Source organism: Mobula birostris, chromosome 10, assembly GCF_030028105.1.
Source record: "Mobula birostris isolate sMobBir1 chromosome 10, sMobBir1.hap1, whole genome shotgun sequence".
In the NCBI taxonomy this organism is placed as follows: domain Eukaryota; kingdom Metazoa; phylum Chordata; class Chondrichthyes; order Myliobatiformes; family Myliobatidae; genus Mobula; species Mobula birostris.
In genome coordinates, this window is record NC_092379.1 from 112,555,475 (window position 1) to 112,571,787 (window position 16,313).

The window sequence follows — 16,313 nt, forward strand, 5'->3', positions numbered from 1 at the left end:
AAAGAACGCACTGCAGAACAGAACAGCACAGATATAAGCCACCTGGGCCATGGTCTTAATGCTGACCATAATGCTAAATGAAAATAAACCCATCTAACCTGCATATGTGTCTCATCTCCCACTTCCCTTCATGCCATTGTTGCTTTCACCACAACTATCCCTAGCAGCATGTTCCAGGTACTTATTACTTCATTTAAAATCTTGCCTCACACATTTCCCTTAAATTATCCTCCTCCCACCTTCAAACTATGCCCACTAATACTTGACATCTCAACTCCGGACAAGAACTTCTAACCATCTATTTACCGCTCATATTTTTTTAACAAATTTCTATAAAGTCTTCCTTCATCCTCCAATGATCCAGAAAAAGCAACCTAATTCTGTCTAACCTGCCTGTCTGACTCAGTCCTACTGAACAGTCTCGGCCTGAAAGGCCGACTGTACTCTTTTCCACAGAGGCTGCCTGGCCTGATGAGTTCCTCCAGCATTTTGGGTATGTTTCTCAGCCTTAGATATACTTAGGAATAATTATCCAAACACTATGATATCAAACACAAAAGAAAATTTTGGTAAACATGGTAAAGAAAATTTGTTCATCTCAGTCTTAAGTCTGCACTTACTGATTCTAAGCTCCAGTCAAAGGAAATAACTTTTCAACATCAATATGTCAGGCTATTTCAGAATCTTAGCAGGCCAGGCAGCATCTGGAAAAGAGAAAATAGTCAGCCTTTCGGCCAAGATCCTTCTTCACTCCTCAGCACGAAACATTGACTGTTTATCTTTTCCATAGGTGCTACCTGGCTTGCTGGGCTCTTCCAGCATTTAGTGTGTGTTGCTTTGGATTTCCAGCATCTGCAGATTTTCTCATCTTTTAGAATTTTGCACATCTCATTATCTGCAAACCATCTGCAAAGGCCCTCCTCGGTAATCTAGAAGCTGAAAAGGTGACACTCTACATAAAATCAGTCAGCCAGTGGGTGCCGTCCCGAATCCGGGATTGGCGGTTATGCACCTCCATCTTCTTCGATCTTGCGACAGCACCGAGTACAGCCTCTCCTCCAGTTTGTTCTGAATATAAATTCAGAGTTGGCTTATCTCAGTCCAATCAATGTTCGGGGATTATAATAAGCAAGTATTTTCACTTCCAAGTGCCACCATTGACAATTTAAACAACTAATGTCATTGATCTTCACCATGGTATTTTAATCTGTACACATATCTGGGTTATGTTTGTCTGGATATGTGATATTTGGTTCAGCACCAGTCGAATCTAGTCATGGTACGAAGTAGAAGCATCAGAAGAAAAGGACGAAGAAAACTGGTGAGGTGAAAATAATATAGAACACCATGGAACTATTAGTATTCAAAAAGCTTGCTTGTCAAAGATAATTCTAATATGAATGAATGAACCTGAAATGTGAATTCAAAGTTCTAGATTTGTTATGTTTTGATGACACAATTTAGATTGCAACATACCAATCAGACCTTGCTGTTGTTCTGTAAAATGCTACAAAGTAGCCTGTACAACAGAAGAATACTAAGTTCTATAATTGCCTGACAATAGCTGGAAAGGTCAGTTTTCTACATGGGTAATCATGAACAAAAGTGCACTTGGCATATAAGTAATTCTACTGTGTGTGCATCTAAAAACAATACAAAATGCACAAACTGAATAAGATTTTACATTTTTATTATTTGAAATGCAACAAAGATAACTCAACTGAATTTGCACGTCAAATCAAAGTAGTCATCTCAATGGTTTGGTAAGATTCAGTGGCAGATTGCAATCAGATTTTTCCTTCTCTTGGTTGCTTGCCTCACAGATGATAAAAACATAGAAATAAGAAAAAAAATTATGCCGTGCTAACAGATGGACTTTTTTTAAGAAAAAGTTAGAGCAGACATAGACTACAGAAGACATCTTCCCACATGACATATATAACCTTTGTTCTCAAGAGTATTGCCTCAGTAAACAGGAGACAGACAGGCATATCTTAGTGTCAGCTTTGGCTCAGCTAATAACAAACTCACTTTTCAATCAGATATTTAGAATACAGGACTTACTTCAGAGTCTTAACAGCAAGAAGTCTGGGCTAAACCTCCAGTATTGCAGGAATGCTGCACTGAGCTGTTAAATTGAAGTTCTGTCTGCTCTCTCAGGTGGACATAAATGATTCCATGACACTGTTTTGAAGAAGAACAGTGTTATTATCTTCAGTACCGTTACTAAGTCAAGTGTGATTACCATTCTGATCGCATAAGTGACAGCTGCTTCACAGCTCCAGGGACACTGGTTTGATTCTGATCTTGAGTTCCGTTTTTTTGAGACTTGTGTTCCCCCCATAATGGATTGGGGGGCAGCAAGTGCTTCAGTTTGATCCTATGTTCAGTTTCTGACACCATTCTCACCGCCTCTCCCCATCTGCTTATCACATTCACCCACCTTCACCTGGATCCAGCTATCAACTGCCAAAGTTTGCTCTATTCCCTTCCCTTACCTTTTTATACTGATCTTTTCCCTTCTACCTTTCAGTGCAGATGAATCATTTGTTTCAAAATCCAAAACTACAAGTCATTACTGATGAGTGACTCTCCATTTCACTACATGAAAATGGTCCCAAAATACTTGAAAAGCTTAATGCCAATTAATAAAAAGATATTCAGAAATACCTGCAGTGACAACATTGGCAGATGGCAAAACCCAATCTTTTGCCTCACTTGATTCCAATTATTATCTATACTGATCGTATTTTTATTGTGTATATATTTGTATATATTTTTTAATTCACTTTTACAGCTTGGTCATTAAATTAATTAGCATATCTCTGAAGCCTTAGCATCCGATCTACACCATCTCATTCGATCCTATTAGCATCTCCAGCAGATCTGACCAAATTTAATTGTATTTCAGAACCTACATTATTCGGAAATCAGAAAGAGTAACAAGTGTTGGACACAGAAAGCTGTCATTCACTACATTTCCCTTATCTAACAGTAATAAGTTTTGCAGACTGCTGTGGTTGTATCTATTAATCTTTATGATGGAATTTTATTAAAAATGTGGAAGTTCAACTAAACTATTACATGGCTCTTCAAACAACAGGAATTCTGCAGATGCTGGAAATTCAAGCAACACACATCAAAGTTGCTGGTGAACGCAGCAGGCCAGGCAGCACCTCTTCCTAGAGATGCTGCCTGGCCTGCTGCGTTCACCAGCAACTTTGATGTGTGTTACATGGCTCTTCAGGCTGTTTAGGCTCGCACTCAACAACATATGTAATGATTTTATATATATGCTTAGAACAACTGTGAAATGATCAGCATTAGATTGCACAAGCAGAAATTATAACATTAAAGAAAAGGTAAAATGCAAGCTAATATTATGTTTAACAAAGTGTGAATGAAAACATTTAAATGTACACATAAAGTAAGTATATTTTTACTGATAATTGATGTTAACATAATTATACAGTCCTTTTCCTCTGCTTTTTATAAGACGCAACAGAGGGATTGGTCATGTAGCTGAACCAGTCCATGAGAATATTTATGTTCTATTGCATCTTCTCCCAGCATTCCTCATCTCACTTTTCTTTAGTTTTCCCTTGTCATACTAAGGCAGTCATTTTATTTCACTTAAATATATTTATAGAAACATAGAAAACCTACAGCACAATACAGGCCCTTTGGCCCACAGTGCTGTGAGAACATGTACTTACTTTAGAAATTGCCAAGGGTTACCCATAGCCCTCTATTTTTCTAAGATCCATGTACCTATCCAGGCGTCCCTTAAAATACCCTATCATGTCCACCTCCACTACCATTGCTGGCAGCCTATTCCATGCTCTCACCTCTCTCTGCAAAAAAAAACCTACCTCTGACATCCCCTCTGTACTTACTTCCAACCACCTTAAAATTGTGCCTTCTCTTGTTAGCAATTTCAGCCCTGTGAAAAAGTCTCTGACTATCCACGTGAGCAATGGCTGTCGTCATCTTATACACCTGTATCAGGTCACCTTTCATGCTCCATCGCTCCCAGGAGAAAAGGCCGAGTTCACTCAACCTATTCTCATGAGGTATGCTCCCCAATCCAGGCAACAGGGTTGTAAATCTCCTCTGCACCTTTTCTATAGTTTCCACATCCTTACTGCAGTGAAGTGACCAGAACTGAGAATAGTACTCCAAGTGGAGTCTGACCAGGGTCCTATATAGCTGCAACATTACTTCTTGGCTCTTGATCTCAATCCCAAGGTTGATGAAGGCCAATACACTGTATGTCCTCTTAACCACGCAGTCAATCTGAGCAGCAGCTTTGAGTGTCCCATGGACTTGGACCCCAAGATCTTTCTGATCCTCCACACTGCCAAGAGTCTTACTAATATAGGTGTGGTCTCACCAAGGCCTTGTACAACTGCAGTAGAACCTCCCTGCTCTGGTACTCGAATCCTCTTGCTATGGATGCCAGCATAGCAAGGGGATTCGAGTACCGGAGCAGGGAGATTCTACTGCAGTTGTACAAGGCCTTGGTGAGACCACCTAGTGTGCAGTTTTGGTCCCCTAATCTAAGGAAAGACATTCTTGCCATAGAGGGAGTACAAAGAAGGTTCACCAGATTGATTCCTGGGATGGCAGAACTTTCATATGATGAACGACTGGATCGACTAGGCGTATACTCACTGGAATTTAGAAGATTGAGGGGGGATCTTATTGAAACGTATAAAATTCTAAAGGGATTGACAGGCTAGATGCAGGAAGATTGTTCCCGATGTTGGGGAAGTCCAGAACGAGGGGCCACAGTTTAAGGATAAAGGGGAAGCCTTTTAGGACCGAGATGAGGAAAAACTTCTTCACACAGAGAGTGGCGAATCTGTGGAATTCCCTGCCACAGGAAACAGTTGAGGCCAGTTCATTGGCTATAATTAAGAGGGAGTTCGATATGGCCCTTGTGGCTGAAGGGATCAGGTGGTATGGAGAGAAAGCAAGTACAGGGTTCTGAGTTGGATGATCAACCATGATCATACTGAATGGCGGTGCAGGCTCGAAGGGCCGAATGGCCTACTCCTGCACCTATTTTCTATGTTTCTATTAATACTACATTTTGCCATCATATTTGACCTACCAAAATGAACCACTTCACATTTATCTGGGATGAACTTCATCTGCCACTTCACAGCCCAGTATTACATTCTATTGATGTCCCACTGAAACCTCTAACAGCCCTCCTCAGCATCAACAACACCCCGAACCTTTATGTCATCAGCAAATTTACTAACCCATCCCTCATCCAGGTCATTTATAAAAATCACAAAGAGAAGGGGGTCCCAGAACAGATCCCTGAGGCACAACACTGGTCACCGACCTCCATGCTGAATATGACCCGTCTACAACCACACTTTGCCTTCTGCGGGCAAGCCAACTCTGGATCGACAAAGCAAGGTCCCCTTGGATCCCATGCCTCCTTACTTTCTCAATAAGCCTTGCATGGGGTGCCTTGTCAAATGCCTTGCTGAAATCCATATACACTACATCTACTGCTCTACCTTCATCAATGTGTTTAGTCACATCCTCAAAACATTCAATCAGGCTTGTAAGGCATGACCTGCCTTTGACAATGCCATGCTGACTATTCCTAATCATATTATGCCTCTCCAAATGTTCATAAATCCTGCCTCTTAGGACCCTCTCCATCAACTTACCAACCACTGAAGTAAGACTCACTGGTCTATAATTTCCTGAGCTATCTCTACTACCTTTCTTCAATAAGGGAACAACATCCGCAACCCTCCAATCCTCCAGAACCTCTCCCGTCCCCACTGATGATGCAAAGTTCATTGCCAGAGGCTCAGCAATCTCCTCCCTCGCCTCCCACAGTAGACTGGGGTAGATCTCGTCCAGTCCCAGAGACTTATCCAACTTGATGCTTTCCAAAAGCCCCAGCATGTCCTCTTTCTTAATGTGTATATGCTCAAGCTTTTCAATGTGTTGTACATAATCCCTACAATCACCAAGATCCTTTTCTGTAGTGAATACTGAAACAAAGTATTCACTGAGTACCTCTGCTATCTCCTCTGTTTCCATTCACACTTTTCCACTGCCACACTTGATTGTCCCTATTCTCTCATGTCTTATCCTCTTGCTCTTCACGTACTTATAGAATGTCTTGGGGTTTTCTTTAATCCTTCTCTCCAAGGCCTTCTCATGGCCCCTTCTGGCCTTCCAAATTTCATTCTTAAGCTCCTTCCTGCTAGCCTTATAATCTTCTAGATCTCTATCATTACCTCGATTTTGAACCTCTCGTAAGTGTTTCTTTTTTTCTTGACTAGGTTTTCAACGGTCTTTGTACACCATGGTTCCTGTACCCTACCATTCTTTCCCTGTCTCATTCTAACGTACCTATGCAGAACACCACACAAATATCCCCTGAACATTTGCCACATTTCTGCTGTACATTTATCTGAGAACATTTGTTCTCAATTAATGCTTCCAAGTTCCTGCCTGATAGCTTCATATTTCCCTCCTACCATGACAACCCTGCTATTATTACATCTTTCCAGAATTTGTCTCCCTATCTGCTCCTCGATGTCTCTGTTACTACTGGGTGGTCTATAAAAAACACCAAATCGAATTATTGACCCCTTCCTGTTCTTAACTTCCAGCCACAGAGACCCAGTAAACAATCCCTCCATGACATCCTCCTTTTCTGCAGCTGTGACACTATCTCTGATCAACAGTGCCATGCTCCCTCCCCTTTTGCCTTTCTCCCTGTCCTTTCTGAAACATCTAAAGCCTGGCACTCTAAGGAACCATTCCTGCCCCTGAGCCATTCAAGTCTCTGTTGCATCATAGCTCCAAGTACTGATCCACGCTCTAAGCTCATCTGCTTTGCTCATGATGCTTCGTACATTAAAATAGACACATCTCAAACCACGGGTCTGAGCTTATCCCTTCCCTGTCACCTGCCTACCCTCCCTCTCGCACTGTCTCCAAGCTTTCTCTATTTATGAGCCAACTGCCTCTTCCTCTGACTCTTCAGTTTGGTTCCCACCCCCCAGCTATTCTAGTTCAACCTCTCCCCAATAGCCTTAGCAAACATCCCTGCCAGGATATTGGTCCCACTTGGATTCAAGTGCAACCTGTCCTTTTTGTACAGGTCACACCTGTCCCAAAAGAGGTCCCAGTGATTCAGAAATCTGAATCCCTGCCACCTGCTCCAATCCCTCAGCCACACATTTATCCTCCACCTCACTCTATTCCTATACTCACTGTCATGTGGCACAGGCAGTAATCCCAAGATTACAACCTTTGAGGTCCTGCTTCTCAACTTCCTTCCTAACTCCCTGTAGCCTGTTTTCAGGACATCGTCCCTTTCCCTACCTATGTCATTGGTACCAATATGTACCACGACCTCTGGCTGTTCACCTTCCCACTTCAGGATATTGTGGATGCAATCAGAAACATCCCAGACCCTGCACCTGGGAGGCAAACTACTATCTGTGTTTCTTTCCTATGTCCACAGAATCACCTGTCTGACTCCCTAACTATAGAGTCCCTTATTACTGCTGCCTTCTTCCTTTCCCTACCCTTCTGAGACACAGAGCCAGACTCCGTGCTAGAGGTGCGGCCACTGTTGCTTCCTCCAGGTAGGCCATCCCCCCCTAACAGTACTCAAATAGGAGTACTTATGTTAAGGGGGACTGCCACAGGGGTGCTCTCTAGTATCAGATTCTTCCCCTGCCCTCTGCTGACTGTTACCCACCTAAGTGTCTCCCAAGACCCTGGTGTGACTACTGGCCTATAGCTCCTCTCTATCATCTCCTCACTTTCCCTGATCAGACAATGGTCACCAAGCTGTATCTCCAGTTCCTTAATGCGGTCCCTAAAGTGCTGCAGCTCGATGCACCTGGCACAGATGTGGCCATCCGGGAGGTTGGGAGTCTCCCGAACTTCCCATATCTGACACCCTGTACAGAACACCGGCCTCACAGACATACTCCCTGGTTCTATGCCTCACAGGTAACTTACCTCGCCTCAACCCATTATCGAAGAAGCCCGAATGAGCCGAAGCCCTACCACTCTACCTCAGATGACCACTCCTTTGATTATTGATATAAAATAATTAAAATAGCTATTCCTTAATTGTGGAGTGTACATCTTCAGGCTCTTATACCTCCTTTCTGATGGTAGCAATGAGAAGAGGAGGTCATTGATGATGGATGCTGTCTTTTTCAGGCATCGCTCTTTGAAGACTTGGTTCCCAATTTCATTTTTCACTATTCTTAGGTTGATAAATGTGTTCTAATTCCCTTAGCTGGTTATCTGGGACCACTTTAAACAATATAGCTTGGCACTTTCTTTATAAATGTCAAATGCTTCAAAGCATTTTAAAATGTTTGAAGTGTTTTTAGGTTACCAAATCCTTCTCTTTATAAGAGGAAAACTAAGTATTACCATCTTAAAACTTACTTGATGAGTTAAGTTATCCTTGTATTTCTGTTTTTATCCTTTCCCATACATCTACTCACATTTTATAATATGATGACCAGAATTAGAAACAGTACTCTACGTAGACTTAACCAGGATGTAAACAGACAAAATTTCTTATGGCTCCTTTGGCTTTATGTCCAAAGAACTGGAATTAGAAATTAATATTTTGTGTTGTTTTTAGTGAGTTGTGCACTTGTACTGACATATCCTTCTGTTTTTCTAGTCAGTTAAGGTTCTTATTTTTTTGAGTAATGTTAACCTATTTTTATTACTAAATTACTTGCAAATGATTTTGTTGACACCTTCAGCAATTACATGCCTATTTTGCTACTTCATTGATGCTAGTGAAAAATAGTAACTGTCCATGGTGCTGAAAATTACTGCGGTGAATGATAACAATATTAAGTTTCTTTTCAAAGATATAAGGTAGTAGCTTATCTTACATTTTAAAAGTAACATGTCCATATTCAATTGTGGACCAATATCCTGGCAGGGATGTTTGCTAAGGCTATTGGGGAGAGGTTGTCCAATTGTGGAAAATTAAATAAAATGACAAAACTTAAATCTATTCCTGTGATTTGGATTTATAAATTCACTTGCCACTTCTGTCTAAATTACATCTACAAATCTCAGTTGTTAGTGAAATTCTTATGAAGGATAATTGCAACATTAGAATTTATATATTTCATTTGTGGTATAATAATAATTTCATTTTGTGTTTCTGATAATACATTGTAAGTTCATTATAATTTAACAATCATTAGTATAATTCTTTGCTAAAACCTTTAAGAGAATGGCCTGCTTTGGATTATACATTATGATATCAATGTGTCAGATGCCTGGAGGCAGATTTTTCCAGTTTAGAAAGTATGAATATTGTCACTGGATTATAAAGCAATAAGCAACACTTTCAAATTATGAGCTCCAGATTGCAGTGAAAGCAAAGGGAATGGGTATGCAGCACACAAGTGTTGAAGTATCACATAAATTGTGACCTTAATAAAGCCTCAAATAACCTATGCCTGATCTATTTCCTAAGTTCTTCTGTCATTTTGTATGCATTCTTTAAAAATTTTGCATTCCAGACAATAAAACTGCAAATAATATTTCAACTTCTTTTAATATTTTCTATTGTGAAATGAGCAATCTAATAGTTATTTTCATTGATTTCCATCCCTTGTCAGAAAATTTGTCATTTCACGAAAGCATCTCCCTAGATAATTGCCAGCAGGTGTATGACAGTGGTCTCAATTAATGACTATTCTGATTTTTATTACAGGCTATTTATAGGACCATCTGCATTCTGCATACACTGCCTCTGACACCTTGACTGAGATTGGGAATTCGTTTTGTGCAAAGTTAGGGCCTGTAGGCATTGATATAATTCATTAACATGAGAGTCTTTTATTTTAAAAAGATGAAATGATAAAACAGAAGACCAGACTAATATCCTATGACATATTCTGTGATATGGAAACTGATCATAAAGAGCTTCAGGCATACTTTGCAAAATAATAAAAAAAAACAAATTAATAACTTTTCCTGAGTTTTAGCTGGTTTAAAAAAGTTCTTCACATATTAGTAATTTGCAGATACTTGAACAGTACATAAAAGTAACATTAGCATATCTCATAATCATGCTCATTTGTGCACTTGGAAATTTGTTATGCAAAGGTAATCAAACCATTTAAATTAAAAACATGCCATGTGAATACATTCTGAGAATAATGATTTCTGGGATCCACCAGCTAACTGTAAATTTCTTTTAAAAAAAGTGCACCTATCCACCTTCAAGGAACTGTTTGCTGTTTAGAATAAAATAGGGAGAGGCTGTGATGGTGTCTCAAGATTGTGGTTGTCCCAAGATTGGTGCATAATAGAATAAAATAATTTTCTGCACTTCTTCATAAAAATGCTCTCTGGAGGTAAAGAATTTTCTCTTGTTTCTGAATAAAGCAAAACCTGCAGGTGTTGAGCTTCGTCAGGGTCTGCATTTAATTGGCACCAATTAGAATGACATTTCTCAGGAGCATTGATAAAACACCCTTCCATTAATGACAATCTTACGAACTGGGGGAGTGATGTCCAATGCTTTGAACAAAATTGCCAATGCAAGACTGATAATTGTGCTTCCTCAGCATTTTTTTTCGAAATAAAGGCTATCTATTCACATCTCTATATTGCCTGATTATTTATTTGAATTTTGTTTCCATTTTTAATGTGTTCTGTTTTAAGGCTTTAAAATGCAATAAATTACACTCAGTCCAATACAGCTATTTGTTTAAGATTCAATGCTTCATTAGTGATCACCTTGAATAATTGAGAATGGTTCTGACATAGGAGTGTTATTTAATTGACCCAACAATACTGCAAAAATACTAGTCTGTGAATGATTCATGCTGTTACGAATATATAAAGTGGCAATCAGTTTATGGTAAGAAAGATATGTGCAGTGAATGCAATTTTGCTTTCTGTAATATTATTCAGTTAATTACCCATTCAGCTCATTACAGGAAATTAAATATGGTAATTGATTGATGTAAGTACACTGCTAAAAATGTGAAAATCGATATTGACCACCAACCAACTGACTCTGCTAAATAACAAGACAATTAAGAGAAGTTAGTTTCATTATTTTGAGTTGTAAATTGTTAGAGATATTAAAAAAGATCTTTCTTTTCTTTTCAGTTATAATCAAAAGTTTCATTCCTCTCTATATATAATTTATCCAAATTCTTGTAATCCTTCTGGGAATATCTGAATCCTCTAATCTTATTGGTAAAGGAGAACCACTGGTCTTCATCAAAGTCCGTGATGTCATAAATCTAAATCTATTTGAATAGGTCCAAATTATGGAGCAAGATGTATGAAATTCCACTCCACAATCTCCTGCCCAAAGTGCTGTCATGGAACCCCTGTATTTGCAAACCTGCTTATAAATCTATGAATAAAATCAGTTATATATTAGTTCTCCACAAAGAATACATACCTGATGGCTTGAAATTGGATACTGTCATTAAAGCTTTGCTATTGTGTGCACTTCACATTAACAAGACCAGTGAAGTTTCCATAATGGTCAGTAGCCTAGAATAAAACGTGGGGGAAGAATTAGGCAATTCGGCCTATCAAGTGTGCTCTGCCATTCCATCATGGCTGATTTATTATCTCTCTCAACCCTATTCTCCTGCCTTTTCCCTGCAACATTTGACACCCTGAATAATCAAGAAGCTAACAACCTCTGCTTTAAATATGTTCAATAACTTGGGCCTTCAGCAATGAACAGCACAGCTTCACACCCTGTAGTTAAATAACTATGATCAGTAAAATTTTGTTAAAAGTGCTTGCAGTATGCTGAAGGCTTTTTCCTTGCTGTCAGCATTAATTTTGTCAGGTCAGCATGTTGCCTCGATGATGGTCATCCATCATGTCCAACAATGATGATCATTTTTGTGCAGTTCATTTGTTGTGGACCCAAAGGTGGCCATGAAGTCAAAGTCTTGAGTGGCAAAGTTGTCCACAGTAAGGGCAGGGGAACTGCCCTGAGTCAGCTGTGGTAGTTGTTGTTATTGATTTCTATCGCTCTCGGATAGCCAACAGGTCTGGACAATGCCTTTCCTCATGGGGTCATGGGTGTGCCTTGCCAAGGCACAGTGTCCAGTCTGGTATTGCGTGCCCTTTTCCAGCTAACTTGGAGTAAGTACAGCTTATGCAATGTTAGCTTTCAAACAATCTTTGAAACACTTGTGAGACCTACCTTGGTTCCGCTTGCCCAGAGATAGGGTGCCATTCAGTAGCTTTTTGGGAATTCTGGAGCTCCCATGTGCATGACATGCCCCGTCTATCGAAGCTGGGCTTTTAGGATTATGGCCTCGATGCTTGTGGTCTCCACTCTGTCGAGGACTTCTAGGTTTGTGACTCATTCCTGCCAGTGAATGCCTAGAACTGAACTCAGGCTACGAATGTTCCAAAGTGCAAAGTAAAGTTATTATCAAAGTACATGAATGTCACCGTATACAACCTTAAGATTCATCTTATGGTCATTCACAGCAAATAAAAAAAATCATAGTTTCAATTTAAAACCATGCACTATGAACACACAAACAACCCATGTACAAAAAACAACAAGCTGTGCAAATACAAAATAATAATAATAAACAAGCAATAAATATCAAGAATGTGAGATAAAGAGATCTTGAAAGTGAGTCCATAGGTTATACAACAGTACAGTGTTGAAGGAAATGAAATTATCCTCTCTAGTTCAGGAGCCTGATGGTTGTGGGGTACTAACTGTTCCTAAATCTGGTGGTGGTGTGTCCTGAGGCACTTGTAACTCCTTTCTGGTGGTCGCAGTGAGAAGAGAGTATGACCTGGATGGATGGGGTCCTTGATGATAGATGTTGCTACCCTGTGACACTGCTGCTTGTAGATGTGCTCAGTGGTGACGAGGGCACTACTTGTGATGGTCTGGGGCTCCCATGTGCCCCATGTCCATTTCTTTTTGTAGGCTTTTCTGTTCAAGGGCACATATCCTTGTGGTGCACCACTGCCTATGGTGTGTGGAAACACCATATGCTGTGATGAAGCATTCTAACTGTTTGATATATCTTTACTAAATGATTCCTGTTCTTAGCCAGAAAGGAGATTGCTAATGATGACAACATTGTACTCCTTGAGCTTTGGATAGTGAGCTTTGATGGAAAGAGGGGAAACAGCAGATCCAGGAGCAGAGTGAAATGGGACTTTTGTCTTTATGAGTCTGATGGTGAGGCCAAAGAGATGAGAGGCTTCTGCAAAGTTGTTGACAATGTGTTAGAAATCAGACTCTGTGTGGGCCATCAGGGTGCAGTCATCAGCATAAAGCACCTATGACAAGGTTATTTTTGAAGTGCATGTTACCTATCATTGCCTGGTACCTGATATGATGATTTTGTAGTCTGTGATAGAATGTTGTGATATCTGACTTTGGAGTTCAGATAACAATCATGGGCTAAATACAGCTAGATTTGTTTCTTGTGGAAAATCGCTATATCATGTTAGGGAAGGATGCTAATTGCTTAGTTATGATTTGTATTGCCATAATTTAAATATGCTCATGACCACAAACTATTATTTGTATTTCCACCATCATCTCTTTGATGAGAAGACACTTCTTACATTGCTTTGAATATTTTGTCACACACTTCTAGATTTAGAAACGCAGTGAATGCGCTGAGAAATTGGCTTTGTAGATTAGGACAGAATCTGAGGTATAAAGTAAAAAGACTTGTCAATAAATTCTGCATTGTCTTCATTGAATTTGCAATAGTTTATTATGTTTTAAACTACCAAGAATTGTGCAGCATTTAAATTGATCAGGATAGAAGAAATGTATGTAAGTCAAAGTTTGGCATTTCCATATTTCACTAAGTAAATCAGTCACTATGTTCTTTTATTTATAAGTATAAATCATTACAGAGTCAACATCCACAATCTAATAGATTTTTTTTGAATAGGCTGTTAGTTTAGGAGCTCTGATTAATGGGACTTCCTTGTCTGAATTTCTTGTCCATCAAAGGGGCTAATTGTTGGTGAATTACAACTCCACATAAAATGGTCATGAAGCTATTAACTTATGTGAATCACAACCAAGCAAATGAACACCTGAAATCCAGAGTATTTAACTTCCAGTCAAAATTTATGTATACTAGAACAGAAGACCAAAATGGTTTGCTTTACTTTGAAGCCTGAGTCAGATTTAGTATATGTATAATTTTTCCAGCTAATTCAATGGTCTATGGATCTGTTGAAAGTAGTGATCTAATGATAACTAGTTTTGAGAAATCTCAAACACAGAAAGTGATGTAAATGTATCTTCAGTGGTTGCTACCTTTAGCCAACTTGACATGGAGAATATGCCAACCACTGTAATTATTGTGACTGTAATTTTATTCCCCAGACAACTCCTTAGTCTGGAATTTTTTCAGCACCCATACTACATAAGTGTGCTATGAAGGAAAAAAATGGTTAAGTAGTTCAGTCGATATATGTGAGTTGCACATCACTAAAACTCAGGCATGCATGATAGTTTCACAGACACTTACATTCTAATATGAGGCCAGATGTACTGGACCAGGGGTTCCCAACCTGGGGTCCATGGACCTCTTGGTTAATGGTATTGGTCTATGGCTTAGAAAAGATTGGAGACCTCCGTGCTAGACTAATTACTTTTCAACTGTTGCCTGTAGTCTTTTAGCTTTGGATAATTGAAAGCGAAATAAAATAATAACCAGAAGAGAACCAATGAAAAACTGTTCCAACAGACATTCAACCAGTGTGCAAAAGGTAACAAACTGTTCAAATACAAAAAGAAAGAAATACTAAAAAAGTAAGCAATAAATATCAAGAACATGAGATGAAGAGTCCCTGAAAGTGAGTCCTTTGGTTGTAGGAACATCTCAATGATGGGGCAAGTGAGGTTGAGCAAGTTATCCTCTTTGGTTCAAGAGCCTGATGATTGAGAAGTAATAACTGTTCCTAAACCTGGTGGTGTGAGTCCTAAGGCTTCTGTACCACCTTCCTGACGGCAGCAGTGAGAAGTGAGTATGGCCTGGGTGATGGGGGTCTCTGAAGATAGATTCTGCTTTCCTGCAACAATGTAGATGTGCTCAAAAGTGGGGGGGGGGTTTACCCATGATGGACTGGGCCATATCAACTAATTTTTGTAGGATTTTCTATTCTAGTGCATTGGTGTTTCCATACTAGGCTGTGATGCATCAGTCAATATATTCTCCACTACACCTCTATAGGTTTGTCAAATTGTCATGATGAAATGACACTAACTCCAAAGGAAATAGAGACGTTGCTGTGTTTCTTCGCAGTAGGGTGCCGTGCACAATCCGGATTTGATGGAGACAGACGTGAGAGCACGGAGGAACATCTTTGAAACTTCTGAAATGCCTGCTTCACTGCCGCTGCTACTGTGTGATCCAAAATCTCCAGAGGGGAAGGCCCCGAGCCCTCGGCTTTGTTTGTTGCTCGGCGGCCGGGCCGGGGTCGAAGCGCTTGGCAGAGATGGTGCTCGGTGCTGGGTGTTGGAGGGCTGGTCGGAGGCTCAAGGTTTTCGGACGGTCTCAGAGTCAGCTGCGGTCGGGTGCTTCCAATGCATCGGCAAGTTTGCGGCGCTTGGAGTTCATGGCAGGGAGAGTTTCTCCCTTCTACCGTCTGCGTGAGATGATGGGGCTATCGGGACTTTTTTTTACCGTGCCTATGGTCTGCTCTTTATCAAATTACGGTATTGCTTTGCACTGTTGTCACTATATGTTATAATTATGTGGTTTTGTCAGTTTTAGTCTTGGTTTGTCCTGTGTTTCTGTGATATAATTCTGGAGGAATATTGTATCATTTTTTAATGCATGCATTTCTAAATGACAATAAACGTGGACTGAGTGTCCTCATAATCTAATCTAATCTAAAAAAAATTGCACTTACATGCCGGACCTAGGACAGGTCCTCCAAAATAATAACACAGGAATTTAAAGTTGCTGACCTTCTCCAACTCTGTTCCTCCAATGAGGACCAGATCATGGACCTCCAGTTTCCTCCTCCTGAAATCAATAATCAGCTACTTGGGCTTGCTGACATTGAGTAAGAAGTTGCTATGGCACCATTCAGCCCAATTTTCAATCTTTCTTTGAAATGCTGATTAGTCACCACCTTTGATTTGACCTGCAACAGTGGTGTCATCAGCAAACTTGAATATGGCATTGCAGTTGTATTTAGCCACACAATCATAAGTGTAAAATGTGTAGAGCAGGAGGCTAAGCACACAGCCTTGTGGTGCACCTGGGCTGATT